At 38.6% G+C, this 17,608-nt stretch overlaps 1 protein-coding gene across 17 annotated transcripts in view; it reads right to left on the bottom strand.

Moving 5' to 3' along the window:
• The window catches only part of PUM1 (pumilio RNA binding family member 1), a 134,079-nt gene that overhangs the window by 103,525 nt on the left and 12,946 nt on the right, over positions 1-17,608 (bottom strand). Inside the window, exon 1 of one of the 17 annotated variants that reach the window (XM_047868765.1) lies at positions 5,666-5,678. The exons of the other annotated variants lie outside the window; for them this stretch is intronic. The gene's annotated coding sequence lies outside the window, so the exon portion shown is untranslated. Of the gene's footprint in view, positions 1-5,665; positions 5,679-17,608 lie in introns of those variants that run through there. 17 annotated transcript variants of the gene reach the window in all.

Here is a 17,608-nt window from a genome sequence, read left to right as displayed (position 1 = left end):
TTAGCTCAAGGGCCATACATAAATAGGCAGCAAGCCAGATTTGGCACAGAGGCCACAGTTTGCCAAATCTAGTTTAAAAATAAATCATTCTTAAATTTTTCCAAGTGAATACATGCTAAATTAATGCTGATCTATAAATTAAAGATCTTTTATCAAACTTATAAATAGAGTTCCACAAATGTTATTGGATAAAGGGACCAGGGAAAATGTATCAAACAGAATTTAACATTTTTATCAATAATTAAGATCATATAAATAATAAGAATAAAACCCACATTAAAAAATAAAGATAACTGGGGCGCCTGGGTGGCGCAGTCGGTTAAGCGTCCGACTTCAGCCAGGTCACGATCTCGCGGTCCGTGAGTTCGAGCCCCGCGTCAGGCTCTGGGCTGATGGCTCAGAGCCTGGAGCCTGTTTCCGATTCTGTGTCTCCCTCTCTCTCTGCCCCTCCCCCGTTCATGCTCTGTCTCTCTCTGTCCCAAAAATAAATAAACGTTGAAAAAAAAAATAAAAAAAATAAATAAAGATAACTGCTCACGTGAAAAGATGCTGACCATCATTAGCCATCACGGAAATATAGATTCAAACCACAATGAGATACCATCACGTACCTATCAGAATGGCTAAGATAAAAAAACGTAACACCACCACATGCTGGTAAGGGTTCAGAAAAATTAGACCAAACATGGCTGGTAAGACGCAAAATGGCACAGCCAACTCTGGAAAACGATTTGGCAGTTTCTTCAAAAACTGAACATGCAACTATCCTATGATCGACCCAGCACTTGCACTCCTAAAGCAGTTATCCCAGAGAAATGACAACTTATGGTCACAGAAACACCTGAATATGAATGCTCACGGCAGCTTTATTTCCAGCAACTAAAAACCAGAATCTGCCCAGATGCCCTTCCACAGGTGAAACAAACTGTGGTACATCTACAAAATAGCACAGTGTGCAGCAACAAGAAGGAATGAACTACTATATGCAACAACTTGCTAAGTCTCCAGGACCTTCTGCAGACCAAGAAAAGGCCAATCCCCAAAGGTAATACGATGATTCCATTCAGAATAGTTTGGAAAAGACAAAATTGCAAAACTGGAGAATAAGAAATTAGAGTTTGGGGGGAGCTCCCCTATCCCCTACCCCTCAAGAAGAAGGTGGATGTGGTTATAAAAAGAGCTACTCAGAGGCACCTGGGTGGCTTAGTTGGGCAAGCTTCCGACTTCAGCTCAGGTCATGATCCCACAGTTCGTGGGTTCAAGCCCTGCATCGGGCTCCATACTGAGCATGGAGCTTGCTTAAGATTTTCTTTTTTTCTCTGCCCCCCACTCCACCCCGCCCCTCTGCCCCCTCCCCTATTCGCTCTCTCTAAAATAACAAAGAAAGAAAGAGGCCCTTTATCTTAATAAAACTCCAATACCACATTTAAAATACACACACACACACACACACACACACACACACACAAATGAGATCAAAACCGGAAAAATCAGAGGTGCCTGGGTGGCTCAGTCGGTTAAGCATCTGACTTCGGCTCGGGTCATGATCTCACCATTCGTGGGTTCGAGCCCCCATAGGGCTCCGTGCTGACAGCTCTGAGCCTGGAGCCTGCTTTGGATTCTGTGTCTCCCTCTCTCTGCTCCTCCCCTGCTTACACTCTCTCTCTCTGTCTCTCAAAAATAAATAATGTTAAAAAAATTTTTAATTAAAAACAAAACTGGAAAAACTCAGTAAGATTGGATGGATTTTTATCAATGTCAGCATCTTAGTTGTAATGTCATATTACACAACATTACCTAAAAAATGTTATCTACAAATGTTATACTGTAAAATGTTACCCCTGGGGAGAAATTTGGCAAAGTGTATAAAGGATTGTACACTGTATTATTATACTCTGTATTATTTCTTACAATAGTATGTGAGTTGACAATAACTAAATCAAAATTTTAAATTAAAAAAAGACAGGTGTGGGGTGCTTGTGGCTCAATTGGTTAAGTGTCCAACTTCAGCTCAGATCCTGATCTCACAGTTGTTAAGTTCGAACCCCACATTGGGCTCTCCACTGTCACCATGGAGCCTGCTTAGGATTCTCTGTCCCCCTCTCTCTTTGCCCCTCCCCCACTCGCTCACTCTCTTTAGAAAATAAAATAGGAAAGAAGGAAGCAAGGAAGGAAGGGAGGGAGGGAGGGGGACAGGCAGATGGGCGGCTGAGTCAGATAAATGTCTGACTCTTGATTTTGGCTCAGGTCATGATCCCAGGGTTATGGACTTGAACCGTGCACATCAGGCTCCATGTGTGGAACCTGCTGGGATTCTCTTTTTCTCCCAATCTCTCTGTCCCTTACCTGCTTATTCTCTCTCTCTCTCTCTCAAAATAAATAAACATTAAAAAAGAAAAGGCCACTATAAAGAAATAATGAAGATATGGCTTAAAATATGGAGAATAAACAGAGGGTTGCTGGAGAGGTTGGGGGGGGGAGAGATGAGCTAAAGGGGTAAGGGGCATTAAGGAATCTACTCCAAAAATCATTGTTTCACTATATGCTAACTTGAATGTAAATTAAAAAAAATAAAGAAAAAAAAATAATTTTTTTAAAAAATGATAGTTCCATAAAAAAGATAGTCCTGAGGGGGGAAAAAAAAAAACCCTAAAATAAGCAAATATATAACCAAAAGAACCTTTTTCTCAAGCTACAAAAAAAAAAACCAATGCAGATCAAAAGGTCTCACTCAAATAGCACATAAAAATCACATCCTGAACAAACTATCCTAAAGTTGGAGTATTCCTTAAGTATTCCAGTGGAGGGGTTTACTCTTGGTTCTCTAAAATACTACGTGCCAGGGCGCCTGGGTGGCTCAGTCGGTTAAGCGGCCGACTTCGGCTCAGGTCATGATCTCCCAGTCCGTGAGTTCGAGCCCCGTGTCAGGCTCTGTGCTGACAGCTCAGAGCCTGGAGCCTGTTTCAGATTCTGTGTCTCCCTCTCTCTGACCCTCCCCTGTTCATGCTCTGTCTCTCCCTGTCTCAAAAATAAATAAAATGTTAAAAAAAATTTTTTTAAATAAATAAAGAAAATAAAATACTACATGCCAAAGACAATAAAACATACAAACTATGGCCAAAGATTTGGTCTTGATACAACTGTCTTTCACATGTAAAGACTACAGAAACACAATATAGAAAAGTAACAAAAATATGCCACCCACATTCCATCTTTCAAGTAATGAGTGTACCAAGCATTCCAGCTGAGAGAATTAAAATTAAGCACACAAAATGGATAACAGTCACAAAACCATTTAATGGAACACTACTGAGCAATAAAAAGGACCAATGTATTGTTATAAACAACAACATAGATTCTCAAATGCATTATGCTAAGTGAAAAAAAAAACAGATTCAAAACTACATACATTTACAGTATATGACATTTTGGAAAAGGCAAAACTAAAGGGGCAAAAAACAGATTCATGGTTACCAGCGGCTGGGAACAGAGTTAAGAAGTGACTATGAAGGGGCTGCATGGAATGTGGGGATGGGTCAAACTGATCTTGATCATGGTAGTTACAAGAATATCTGCATTTGTCAAAACCTATAAAAGTGCATACCAAAATAACATATTTTACTATACACAAATTGTATCTTAAAAAGGGGGAAAAATATGGGGCGCCTGGGTGGTGCAGTCGGTTGAGCATCCAACTTCAGCCAGGTCACGATCTCGCGGTCCGTGAGTTCGAGCCCCGCGTCAGGCTCTGGGCTGAGGGCTCGGAGCCTGGAGCCTGTTTCCGATTCTGTGTCTCCCTCTCTCTCTGCCCCTCCCCCGTTCGTGCTCTGTCTCTCTCTGTCCCAAAAATAAATAAACGTTGAAAAAAAAATTTAAAAAAAAAAAAGGGGGGGGGAATAATTACACAAGAGGTAGAATAGCTTTATGAACATCTAGCAGTATTTTTCCCATTCTAAGACTTAAGAAAATAATTCAAACTGCAAATATTGATGAACAAAATATTCATTACAGAACCACCTACAATGGTAAAAATTTAGAAGCCTAAATGACCAATATCAGGAAATAATACAGAAAAGAATGAGACCATTAAATATAATGGAATATTATAAAACCTTAAAATTATCTACGGAAATATTCTGTCATAGGATATTTTGATATGTTAGACCAAAAAAAAAAAAAGACAGAAACCTATAATCACAGAAATGTTTTTACTTTACCTGAACTTGTTCCAAAAAGGATTCAGAGTGACTTACAAACTCGAGTAAATTCAACTAATGAGAAAATTAAGGCAAAGGGAAAATGAGAAGAAAGAGCCTTGTTTATAAAATGTATGCAATTGGGTCCAACATACTTGCTAGAAATGAGCCATAAATTTATCTCTAACTTCTCCAGTGGTTAACCAAAACAGAAAAATAATTAGTAAAAATTCATACTACCCATAAGATTAAAAAAAAAAAAAAAGACAAAACTCAAGAAGCAATCATTATTGTTATTAGCACCAAAGAGATTTTCCTGTCTATAAATATATAATTATTTACATTTTTAAACTTTTTTAGTAAAAAACCAGATAGACCTATCATAAAAGGTTACAGAAGACCGAATTACAGTTAGTTGGTTGGTTTCCTGCATGTTTTTATAATTTTGTAATTGGATGTACTTTCCAAAATATTTACAATGAGCATTTATTGATTCTAGAAATCAAAAGTACCTACAAGTTATTTTTAATGGGAGGGAAAAACATTTTATTTGATTTTTAAATCCCTGTTTATGAGGATACACAGAATGGCATTGAACCATGGAAAGATTCCTTAGTTGGCCCATAATGAAAACAAAATTACATTCACTGTCAATAAAAATGACCCTTGTTTTAACATATCTGCATATATACGTATTTTTTTTAAGTAATCTCTACACCCAATGTGGGGCTCAAACTCACATCCCCAACGTCAAGAGTTGCACGTTCAACCGACCGACTGAGCCATCCAGGTCAGGCGGCGTAAAGGGAATAAACACTGGTGCGATAAAGTTTCTTGAGTTAAACACTTCATTATTATTGTTACAGTTACAAACAACTGGCACAAGAAACAGATTATCTATCAAGTCTTCAACCAGGAGGCCTACAAAATGTCTTCCTCCATTTAGTGGCCTTGTCACAAACCCTTACTACTCCCTTGTTTCAACATTCCATTGTAGTATGTAAGGGAATAAGGAATTCTCACTGAGTAAATCTATCCAGATAAATCACAGCAACATAATTAAGAAGGCAGCTACCAAGCACATCAAATAGCTCATTCTGGACTTTATGATCCTAAAAGAGTACATAATACATAAATCCAAAACTGTATCTGTGGGAGAATATATTTCAGAGTTTTATCTCCTCTGAATTAAAAAAAAGTGGTGGTGGGGGGTGCACCTGGGTGGCTCAATTAGGTGCTCAGACTCTCGGTCATGATCTCACAGTTTGTGGGTTCAAACCCTGCATCAGACTCAGTGCTGGCAGCACGGGGCCTGCTTAGGATTCTCTCTCTCTGCCCCTCCCCTGCTTGTGCTCTCTCATAATAAATAAACTTAAAAAAAAAAAAAAAGTAAGAAGTCCTAATCAAAATAATCTCTTAAACACTGGCAGGTATTAATTTATGTGGCTTAATTCTGTATAGAATTCCACCTGATGTTATGCAAACAGTAAACCTTCATTTGCTCCTTTTTTGAGCACAGTTACTACCTTTAGTTCCTTACCCTTAATACAGTTTGTATTACTGTGAGGTCATGAAGCATGCAAGTTTCCCTCTTGTGGTTGAGAAGAACTTCAGCTATAGCAAATTTATCAGGTTTTAAACTTGCTTATTTATGGGTGTCGTGAGTGCCATGGAATAATGTTTGAAACTGGATTTAAAAACCAAAACACATAGGAGTTTTTTCCTCCCGTTAAAAATAACGTGTTTAAGGTAATTTTGAATTCTAAAAACAATAAACCCTCACTGCAAACATTTTGGAAAGTACAGAAAACTACAAAATGGTATAAAGACCACTGAGAAAAAGCAGGGAAGGGGGACAGAACTATAATTTAAATAGTATTCATGGAAGGCCTCAATGAAAAAGTAACATTTAAACAAAGGACTTGGAAGGAGGTGAGGGAGCAACTTTTACAGCCATCTATGGAGGAGCATTCATCCCTTAGGGCATGGGGTATACCTGTGATTCTAGAAATAACAAGAGTTGTTTTAATGTCATTCCAAATGCCATTAAAATACAGTAATTAAAGTCTAGGCCTAGGCAGAAAGCAAATCAGCAGTTGCTGCTGGGGAATTAAAAGTGGCCCATGAAACTTTTGGAGAGATGGGAACTGTCATTATGATTAGAGTGATCCTGTCATGGGTGAATACTCTGTGTCAAAACTATCATATTATACATCTAAAATGTGTGCATTTTATTATGTACTTATACTTCAATAAAGGTAATTTAAAAAAGAAAAATTCTAGCCTTAGAGCCCTAGCCCTCACGCTTGGTGAGTTCGAGACCCACATTAGGTGAGCACCAGCCCCACTTCAGATGAGCCCTGCTTCTCTCTGTCTCTCTGTCTCTCCTGGGATTTTCTTTCTCTGCCTGTCACTCACTTGTGCCCTCTTTCTCTCTCTCGCTCAAAAAAGAAAAAAAAAAAAATCTACGAAAATAATATATATACCAACAGAGAAAATAAATACTCGTATAATGTTGGTAAAACTTTAAATTCGTAGAACAACGTGGAAATCTGGAGAAAAATGTGGAAATATGTATCAAAATCTTAAATACATTCTTTTCCTTGATCTGTCAATTTCACCTCTGTAAATACAGTCTAAAGAAATGATAGCAGAGGGGCGTCTGGGTGGCTCAGCTGGTTAAGTGCCCAACTTTGGCTCAGGTCATGATCGCTCAGTTCGGGAGTTGGAGCTCTGCACCAGGCTCACAGAGCCCACTTCAGATCTTCTACCCTCCTCTCTCTGCCCCTCCCCCACTCATTCATTTTCTCTCTCTCTCTCTCTCTCTCTCTCCCTCTCCCTCAAAATAAATATATAAAAACTTAAAAAAAAAAAAAAGAAATGACCGCAGAATACAAAAATAAAACTACCTATTGTTACTATAGCATTGTTTAGAAGGTCAAAAGCTGAAAACACTCTAAAAGTTCACTAATGTGAGATAAGTCAGTCAAAATAAATCACTGTAGCTCCATGCACTAAGGCCCTTAAAGAAGAATCAAACATTATTGACCTGAAAGGATAGCCACAATGTATTAAGGGCAAAAAGGCACCTGTGTACATGTGTCATATACTTAGAATGTTCCCACTTGGCTTAAAACTAAAACACATGAACCTGTGTTTATGTATATACACACAGAAAACATCTAGAAAGAAAATGACCTGTGCTGTTAGAAGTATTTTACTTTGAAAAAGTTAATGAAAATTTTTAGATCATAAAAAAATTCCATTTTAGACAGAAAGTAGATTAGTGGTTGCTAAAGGAATGAGGGAAGTGGACAGTGACTGGTAATGGGTACACGGTTTCTTTTGGGCATAATAAAAATGTTCTAAAATTTTATTGTAGTGATGGTTGCACAACTCTGTGAATACTAAGAACCACTGAACAGTGCATTTTATTTTTTGAGAGAGAGAAAGAGAAAGAGAGGAAGAGCAGGGTAGAGGGGCAGAAGGAAAAAAAGAGAAAGAATCTTAAGCAGGCTCCTCACTCAGTGTGGAGCCCAACGTAGGGCTCAATCCTACAACGCTGGGATCATGACCTGAGCTAAAATTAAAAATCAGACACTCAGCTGATTGAACCACCCAGGCGCCCCTGAATAGTACATTTTAAATGGGTGAATTGTGGGGCGCCCGAGTGGCTCAATCGGTTAAGCATCTGACTTCAGCTCAGGTCATGATATTGCAATTCTTGAGTTTGAGCCCCATACTGGGCTCTGTGCTGACAGCTCAGAGGCTTGAACCTGTTTCAGATTCTGTGTCTCCCTCTCTCTCTGCCCCTCCTCCACTCATGCTCCGTGTTTCTCTCTCAAAAATAAATAAACATTAAAAAAACTTTTTAAATAAACAAATGGGTGAATTGTATGGTATGTGAACTACATCACAAAACCTTTTAAAAATCACAGTTTGGGGGCACCTGGCTGGCTCAGTCAACAGAGTATACAACTCTTGATCTCGGGGTCATGAGTTCAAGCCCCATGCTAGGTGTAGAGATCACTTAACAAACAAACAAACAAACAAACAAACAAATAAATAAATAAATATTTAAATAATAAACACATAAAATAAAAAATAAAATTCACAGTTTGTACCTTATACTATACCCCAATAAAAAGCTTGAACCCAAACAGTACCTCTTAAAAAGCTTCAAATAGGAAAAATGAGTCACTAATCTTAAATTTTTTTTTTCAACGTTTTATTTATTTTGGAGACAGAGAGAGACAGAGCATGAACGGGGGAGGGGCAGAGAGAGAAGGAGACACAGAATCGGAAGCAGGCTCCAGGCTCTGAGCCATCAGCCCAGAGCCTGACGCGGGGCTCGAACTCACGGACCGCGAGATCGTGACCTGGCTGAAGTCGGACGCTTAACCGACTGCGCCACCCAGGCGCCCGAGTCACTAATCTTAAAAGCAATTAACCGCTGACAAGACAGGGTTAAACTACAACTTTGATCCTATGTTCATAAGTATGTGATCTTCAACTATGCTAGTACAGAGTATTCACTTCAGAGAACAGGAATGAACCTTGTAAATGTATTAGGTTGAAAAAGTACAGCACTGTTTTCCAGTAAGCGATGTAACTGTGAACAGAAACAAAGTTTTAATGTTTTACAAATTAAAGAAAGTAAACCTTGCTCCTCCAGCCCCTTCTGTTTGCCTATCCTTTAGGGTTTCAAGAAATGTCAAATAGGGGCAAGGGGTGGGGGGGGGGGGGAGGAGGGGGGGCAAAACAAAAAGAAAAAGCATAAAACCAGAGCTGATAAGAATTTAAAAGTTCTTTAACACAACCTTTCAAGAAATGCTAACTGGCTCCTTATCTTCAAGCCCAAAAGCCTCTCAGTATTCCAAGACCATACATTCTGTTACACCTTAGACCTTATCAATTCAAAATACAATCTTAATACCCTTGAAAATAAAACACTCCACTCAATGAGTCTCTTCAATGTGCTCTGAAAACATACTGTATTCACTCATCATTTATGAGGTAAACACTACTTGCCAGGTGCTGGAGATACAAGGCTAAAAGATTCTTCAAGAGGAACCATCACAGTAGTTCTTAACCAAAGGGCACATGAGGATCACCAGGGAGTGCTTTTTAAAAAAAACACATGAACTGTGTCTCATCACTGGAGATTTGGATTCAGTAGGTCTGGACTTAAGCCCAAGAATGTGTTTACTGAACCAGCTTCCTAGCACCCAATGGTGACAGAAAAAGTAAATATTTAACTCTAATACAGGAAGCTGAATGTTTCAATGAGTATGAAGTATGACAGCAACACCAACAAGACACCCAACCTTCAATAAAAGAGTGGAATAATGAGGAGAGTTTACCAGAGACGAAGATACTTTAGTTGGAACTTGAAAGAGGAGAAAGTGGCTAAGTGGATGAAAACAGAAAAGAGTCCCAAACAGAGAAAACTGCATAAATAAAATAGCACAACTCTGTTGAGGAATCACACACACTACAAAATTAGCATGTATGTTCAGAAAATTACAAATACTTCAATATAGCTGAACTAGGGTAACAGTAAAGACTGGTAAACTGGCTCAAAACATGAAGGACCTAAATTATGTTGAAGAGTTTGGAAGTTATTCTAAAAGCAACTGAAAAACAAAATACCAAAATTTAGGCAAGGTTGAGACAAGAGATTTGCGTCTTCAGAAATACCAATTCAGCAGCAACACAGAACATGGCGGGGGGGGGGGGGGGTGGAGAGGGAGGGGCTGGGGGAGCACAGAAAACCAACCAGAAGACTACGGTAAATGTCCTGGCAAGAAATATGAGCCTATCAAATAAGGCAGTATAAATATAACCTTGGAATTGTTGGGAGGCTGGAGGGAGGAATCTAAGATTCTTAAGTTGCCTGTAATGGGGATGGCACCACAGAAACAGGCTGTAGGGAATGACAGACACTAAACAAGTTCAGTTTTGAACAACATCATATCACTCACTGAAGACCTATTATGCATCCAGGACATACATATAATTAGACATACAAACTAAACTCTTACTGGTGTCCCTAAACTTTAATATATGCACAGCAGATAGGGCTTAAAATGTGTGATGTGTAAAAACAGGACTGTGTGTGCGTTTTAGGGAAAAGTTGAATACGCCATGAAGAAGAATGGTAGGTCTCCAAACAGACTGGTCTGGTAGAAAGAGCACACGGTAATCACCTTCAACATACATCATCTGAGACCATAAAGCATGATAGCTCATTTTTCTGACCCTGCATTTCCTCATTCGTAAAATGGAAACGATGAAAACCAAAAGAGTTATTGGAGATTCAAATCATATGTAAAAAAGACTAAAACAGTTCCAGCACACAGCTTATGAATTACATGTCATTATTACTTCTAGATACAGAAAGGCAGTACTCAATACTAAAATTACTTCTAGATCTCACTGGATACACTCAACCTATCCTAGCAAACTCTGCTCAAAACACTAACATTTTTTTATTAAAACAGAGATAATTAACGTAAAGGAGATCACTGCATCAGAAAAAAAGTCAAATGATTTCCAAGATCTTTTTCAATACCAAAATTCCACTGCAAATGTATTGGCCAATTCACTTTCCCTTAATTCAGTACAATAAATTAAGCTCTTTTTTTACACATGTATTTTTCTTTGAATTTTTTTTAACAATTTTATTTATTTATTTGTAAGTAAGTAAGCTCTACGTTCAATGTGGGGCTTGAACCCATGACCCCAAGATCAAGAGTCACATGCTCCATAGACTAAGCCAGCCAGGTGGTTTAAACCTAGAAAAATTTCAGGGTTTGAAATTTGGAAACTACAAAACACAAGATGAAATCGAATTACCCATAATCTCCCCACCCACCCAAATAAAAGCAATAATTTGCTGTATTTCCTCCCAGTCCTCTTCCATGTGCACCACTCTTCAGGGATACAAAGAGCTTTAAGTCCATTTTCTGGATAATAAATTAACAACTGAAGGAACTGTATTCAATATAAAATTAGTCTGGGGTGCCTGGCTGGCTCCATCAGTAGAACATGCAACTCTTGATCTTGGGGTCCTGAGTTCAAGTTGCATTTAGAGATTACTCAAAAAAATAAAATGGGGCGCCTCGGTGGCTCAGTTGGTTGACCATCCAACTTCGGCTCAGATCATGACATCACAGTTTGTGTGTCAGGCTCTGTGCTGACAGCTCGGAGCCTGGAGCCTGCTTCAGATTCTGTGTCTCCCTCTCTCTCTGCCCTTCCCTGCTTGAGCTCTATCTCTCTGTGTCTCTCAAAAACAAACATTTTTTTTAATTTTTTTAATAAAATGAAATACACACACACACACACACACACACACACACACACACACACGCACACACACACACACACACACACACACACACACACAATGAGTCTCATCTGATTTGTGTTACCCAAACACGCCACAGCCCCAGCTTTAGCACTCATTTGAGTAGACACTCACTGAAATTCTCATCTGGAAAAAAATTTGTTTATAATTTCTTCCTCAGTTCATGAAACTAAGTTTCTTCATAGAAAGAACAATATATTAATTTCATTGGTTTGCATTTTACTGGGCTTCTGACACATACAAGTAGGATCTCCTTAATTTGGCCAACTGGGGAAAAAAGAACAATTTGAATCAATAAATTCTTAGCAAATTAAAGAACATTTTTTAATTAACAGCAGGTATGGTGCTTTTAAATACATACAATACCTAGAATTAGGTTAATGAACTGTTCCCTTGTTAAAGTCCTTAGGGAACTTCCTTTAACAGAGAAAAATGATATTTCATTAGTGGATCAACTGATTGTATATTGTGACATCTAAATAATACAGTTACCTGAAAACACCTGTTCTCTATAATTTAAGTATACCTCTTCCCAGGGTTGTAAACAAATTTATTTATGCTGTTAACCTGAAAACACTTCATAGAGAAGAAAGACACTATCAGTTTCAGTAAAACTTATTGCTTAGAAAAATTCCAAATCCAGCTAAACGAAATTAGTCAGAGAAAGACAAAATATCATATGACTTCACTCATATGAGGACTTTAAGAGACAAAACAGATGAACATATGGGAAGGGAAACAAAAATAATATAAAAACAGGAAGGGGGACAAAACATAAGAGACTCTCAAATATGGAGAACAAACAGAGGGTTACTGGAGGGGTTGTGGGAGGGGGGATGGGCTAAATGGTAAGGGGCACTAAGGAGTCTACTCCTGAAATCATTGTTGCACTATATGCTAACTAATTTGGATGTAAATTAAAAAAAATAAAATTAAAAAAAAAAAGAAAAATTCCAAATCCATGGTGTAAAGTTGTAAATAAACTAACCCTCCCAAGCTTATTTCTAAAAAGCACTGGCACACGTATGACAAAAAGTCTCAACAAAACGGGTATAGAGGAAACATACTTCAATGTGATAAAGGTCATTTATGACAAACCCACAGCTAACATCACATCATACTTGTGGGTGAAAAGCTGAAAGCTTTTCCGCTGTGATCAGGAACAAGACAAAAATACCCATTCTCGCCACTTTTATTCAACACAGAACTGGAAGCCCTAGCCACAGGAGGTAAGAAAAAGAAATAAAAGACATCCAAATTGCTAAGAAAGAAATAAACTGTCACTACTTGCAGATGACATGATACTATTACAGAAAAGACCCTAAAGAATCCACCAAAAAACTATTAAAATAAATGAATTCAGTAAAGTTGCAGGATACAAAATTAACATACAGAAATCTGTTGCATTTCTATTCACTAACAAGGAACTATGACAAAGAGAAATTAAGAAAACAAGCTCAGGAAGCCTGGGCGGCTCAGTCAGGCATCTGACTCTTGATTTTGGCTCAGTTCATGATCTGAGCCTGCTTGGCATTCTCTCTCTCCCTTTCTCTCTGCCCCTTTCCCACTCATGCTCACACTCCCTCTCAAATATTTTTTTTAATTTCATTTACAATTGCATCAAAAATCATAAAACACCTAGAAATAAACTTAACCAAGGAGGTAAAAGAGCTGTACTCTGAACACTGTAAGACCTGATAAAAAAAATTGAAGATGACACAAATAAATAGAAAAGTATACCATGCTCACAGAATGGAAGAATATTGTTTAAAATGTCTACATACCAAAACAACCTACAGATTCAATGCAATCCCTATCAAAATATCAAGAACATTTTTCACAAAACTAAATTAATCCTAAAATGTGTACAGAACCAACCAACAAACAAACAAACAAAAAAACCACCATCACCAAATAGCCAAAGCAATCTTGAGAAAGCACAAAGCAGCTGGAGGTATGCTCCCAAATTTCAAACTATACTGCAAAGCTGTAGTAATCAAAACAGTATGACACTGGTACAAAAAGACACAGATCAATGGAGACTAGAGAGCCCAGAAATGAATCCACACATACATGGTCGACTACTCTATAACAAAGGAAGCAAGAATATACAATGGGGAAAAGATAGTCTCTTTGATAAATCATGTTGAAAAAACTGGACAACTATAGGCGAAAATATGAAACTGGACCACTTTCTTATACCATACAGAACAAAAAACTCAAATGGATTACAGACCTATATGTAAAAGCTGAAACCATAAAACTCCTAAAAGAAAACAAAGGCACAGTAAAATCTCAGACATGAGTCTCAGCATGTATTTTTGGATCCATCTCCTCAGGCAAAGGCAAAAAGAAAAAAAAAAAAAAAAACACAAAAATAAACAATCAGGACTACATTCAACTAAAACAACGTTTTCATAGTAAAGGAAACCATCAACAAAATGAAAAGGCAACCTACTGAATGGGAGGTAATATTTGCAAATGAGATAACTAATAAGAAGTTAACATACAAAAATATATGAAGACCTCGTACAACTCACCACCAAAAAGACAAATGATCTGATTTAAAAATGCAGAGGACCTGGATAGACATTTTTCCAAAAGACAAACAGATGGCCAACTAACACATGAAAAGATCCTCAACATTATTAATCATCACAGAAATGTAAATCAAAACCACAGTGAGATACTCCCTCGCACCTGTCAGAATGGCCAGTATCAAAAAGACAAGAAGTGGGGTGCATAAGTGGCACAGTCAGTTAAGCATCTGACTCTTGATTTCAGCTCAGGCCATGATGTCACAGTTCATAAAATCGAGCCCCGCATCAGGCTCTGCACCAACAGCAGAAGCCTGCTTAGAATTCTCTCTGCCCTTCCCTTCCTCTCCCTCTCTCTCTCAAGTGCATCAACTTTAAATAAATAAATACTTTAAAAATTTAAAAAAAAAAAAAAAAAGACAAGTAACAAGTGTTGCTGAGGTTGTGGAGAAAAGGGAATCCTTGTGCATAGTTGGTGGGAATGTAAAGTGGTACAGCCACTATGGAAAACAGTATGGAGGTTCCTCAAAAAAATTAAAACTAGGAATTCCATACAATCCAACAATTCCACTTGTGGGTATCTATCCAAAGAAAATAAAACACTATTTCGAAAAGATATATGCACCCATATGTTCACTACAGCATTATTTACAATAGCCAAGATATGGAAGCAACCTAAGTGTTCACTGATAGATGCAGGTATTAATAAAGATGTTGTGCATATATTTACAACGGAATATGACTTAGCCACAAATGAAAAAGTGAAACCTTTCCATCTGTGACAACATGGGTGGTCCCAGAGAGTATTCTGCTAAATGAAATAAATGGTACAGGAAAAGACAAACACGGTACAATTTCACTTATAGGTGGAATCTAAAGAACAAAACAAGTGAACCAACAAAACAAAGCAGAAACAGACTCATAAATACAGAGAACAAGGTGGTGGGGGGATGGGGTAGAGGATAGGCAAAGAAGTGAAGGGGATTAAGAGGTATAAATTTCCAGTTATGAGACAAGTAAGTCATGGCACAGTAAAGGGTCATATACAGAACAGTCAATAATAGTGTAATAAGTTTGTATGACAAATGGTAACTAGACTTATCGTGGTGATCACTTCATGTTTATGTCAACTCACTATGTTATATACCTGAAACTAATATGTCAACTATACTTCCATACAAAATTAAAATTTAAAAGTTATAAAAAAAAAAAAACAGGGGTGTCTGGCTGGCTCAATTGGTAAAGCATGCAATTCTTGACTCTTACTGGGCCTAGAGCTTACATTAAAAAAAACAAAAAACAAAAAAACAGGCCTACAGAAAAGTGCCACCAGACATCTGGAATTTGTGATTCAGATCCTGGGTCTGAATCAGTCATTAAAAAGGTAAAACCACGGGTGCGCCTGGATGGCTCAGTTGGTTAAGCATCTGACTTCGGCTCAGGTTGTGGTCTTATGGTTCATGGCTTCAAGCCCCGCATCAGACTATGGCGGTGACAGCACAGAGCCTGCTTGGAATCCTCTGTCTCCCTCTCTCTCTGCCCCTGCCCAGCTGTGCGTGCACATGCTCTAAATAAATAAATAAATAAAATTTTTTTAAGAGGTAAAACTACCGTGGGGCACCTGGCTGGCTCAGTCAGTTAAACGTCCAACTCTTGATTTTAGCTCAGGTCATAATTTCATGGATTGTGGGATTGAGCCTCCCATGGGGCTCTATGCTGACAGCTTGGGGCCTGCTTGGGATTCTCTCTCTCTCTCTCTCTCTCTCTCTCTCTCTCCCTCTCTCTGCCTCTCCCCTGCACCTACACTCTCTCTCTCACACACACACAAAATAAATAAACTTAAAAAAAAATTTTTTTTAAAAGGTAAAACCACCTTAAAAATAAATCAATAAATGAAAATGTTTAAATTAAATTAAATAAATAAAAGTACTGGCATCAGTGAAAAAAATTCCCATTATTTCTGTATCTGTACATATGAAACTTATGCCCTTTTAAAAGTCTTTAGGTAGGGGCGCCTGAGTGGCTCAGTCGGTTGGACGTCCGACTTCGGCTCAGGTCATGATCTCGCGGTCTGTGAGTTCGAGCCCCGCATCGGGCCCTGTGCTGACAGCTCAGAGCCTGGAGCCTGTTTCGAATTCTGTGTCTCCCTCTCTCTCTGACCTTCCCCCATTCATGCTCTGTCTCTCTCTGTCTCAAAAATGAATAAATGTTAAAAAAAATTAAAAAAAAAAAAAAAGTCTTTAGGTACCCAGGGGCGCCTGGGTGGCTCAGTCGGTTGAGCCTCCAACTTGGGCTCAAGTCATGATCTCACAGTTTGTGAGTTCGAGCCCCATGTCAGGCTCCATGATAACAGCTCAGACCCTGGAGCCAGCTTCAGATTCTGTGTCTCCCTCTCTCTGCCCCTCCCCGGCTCACACGCGTGGGCGTGTGCTCTCTCTCTCTCAAAATTAAACATTAAAAGAAATGTTTAATAAATCTTTAGGTACCCAAAAGGAATGAAAGCATACATCCAGACAAAAACTTGTATACAAAAACTTGTCCATCAATCGACAAATGGATAAATAAAATGTGGTGTGTATCCCTATATAATGCATTATTATTAAGCAATAAAAAGAAATGAGGTCCTGACACATGCTGTAACATGGAAGGACCTTTAAAACATGACGCTAGGGGGGACGCCTGGGTGATTCAGTCGGGTAAGCGTCCGACTTCAGCTCAGGTCATGATCTCGCAGTCCGTGAGTTCGAGCCCTGCATCGGGCCCTGGGCTGATGGCTCGGAGCCTGGAGCCTGCTTCCGATTCTGTGTCTCCCTCTCTCTGCCCCTCCCCCATTCATGCTCTGTCTCTCTCTGTCTCAAAAATAAATAAATGTTAAAAAAAAAAAAATTTTTAAAACATGACGCTAGGGGCACCTGGGTGGCTCAGTTGATTAAGCGGCTGACTTCAGCTCAGGGTACGATCTCACGGTTTGTGAGAGCCCATACTGGGCTCTGTGCCGACAGCTGGGAGCATGGAGCCTGCTTTGGATTCTGTGTCTCCCTCTCCCTCTGCCCCTCCCCCGCTTGCACTCTGTCCCTGTCTCTCACTCTCAAAAATAAACATTAGAAAAAAATGTTAATAATAAATAATAAATCAATCATGATGGTAAGTGAAAGAAGCCAGTCACAAAGGACTACACATTGTAGGACTCCATTTATATCAACTGTTCAGAACCAACAAATCCACAGACACAGAAAGTAGACTGGCGGCTGCCAAGGACTGGAAGTGAAAGTTACTGGATATAGTTTTTTGGGGTGCTGAAAATGTTCTAAAACTGTGATAATGGCTGGACAACTCTGTGAATACATTAAAAACCAATGGATTGTACACTGTAAATGGATGAATTATGTATCAATAAAGCAGTTATAAAAAAAATCTTTAGGGCCCTCAATTTCCACAAGCCTAAGAATTTTCCCGATGAGATTCATAAAAACACTAAGAAGGGTACTTTAACCATAAAAGAGCAC

The sequence above is a fragment of the Prionailurus viverrinus genome, chromosome C1 (genome assembly GCF_022837055.1).
Source record: "Prionailurus viverrinus isolate Anna chromosome C1, UM_Priviv_1.0, whole genome shotgun sequence".
NCBI lineage: Eukaryota > Metazoa > Chordata > Mammalia > Carnivora > Felidae > Prionailurus > Prionailurus viverrinus.
This window is presented reverse-complemented; position numbering and strand designations above follow the sequence as displayed.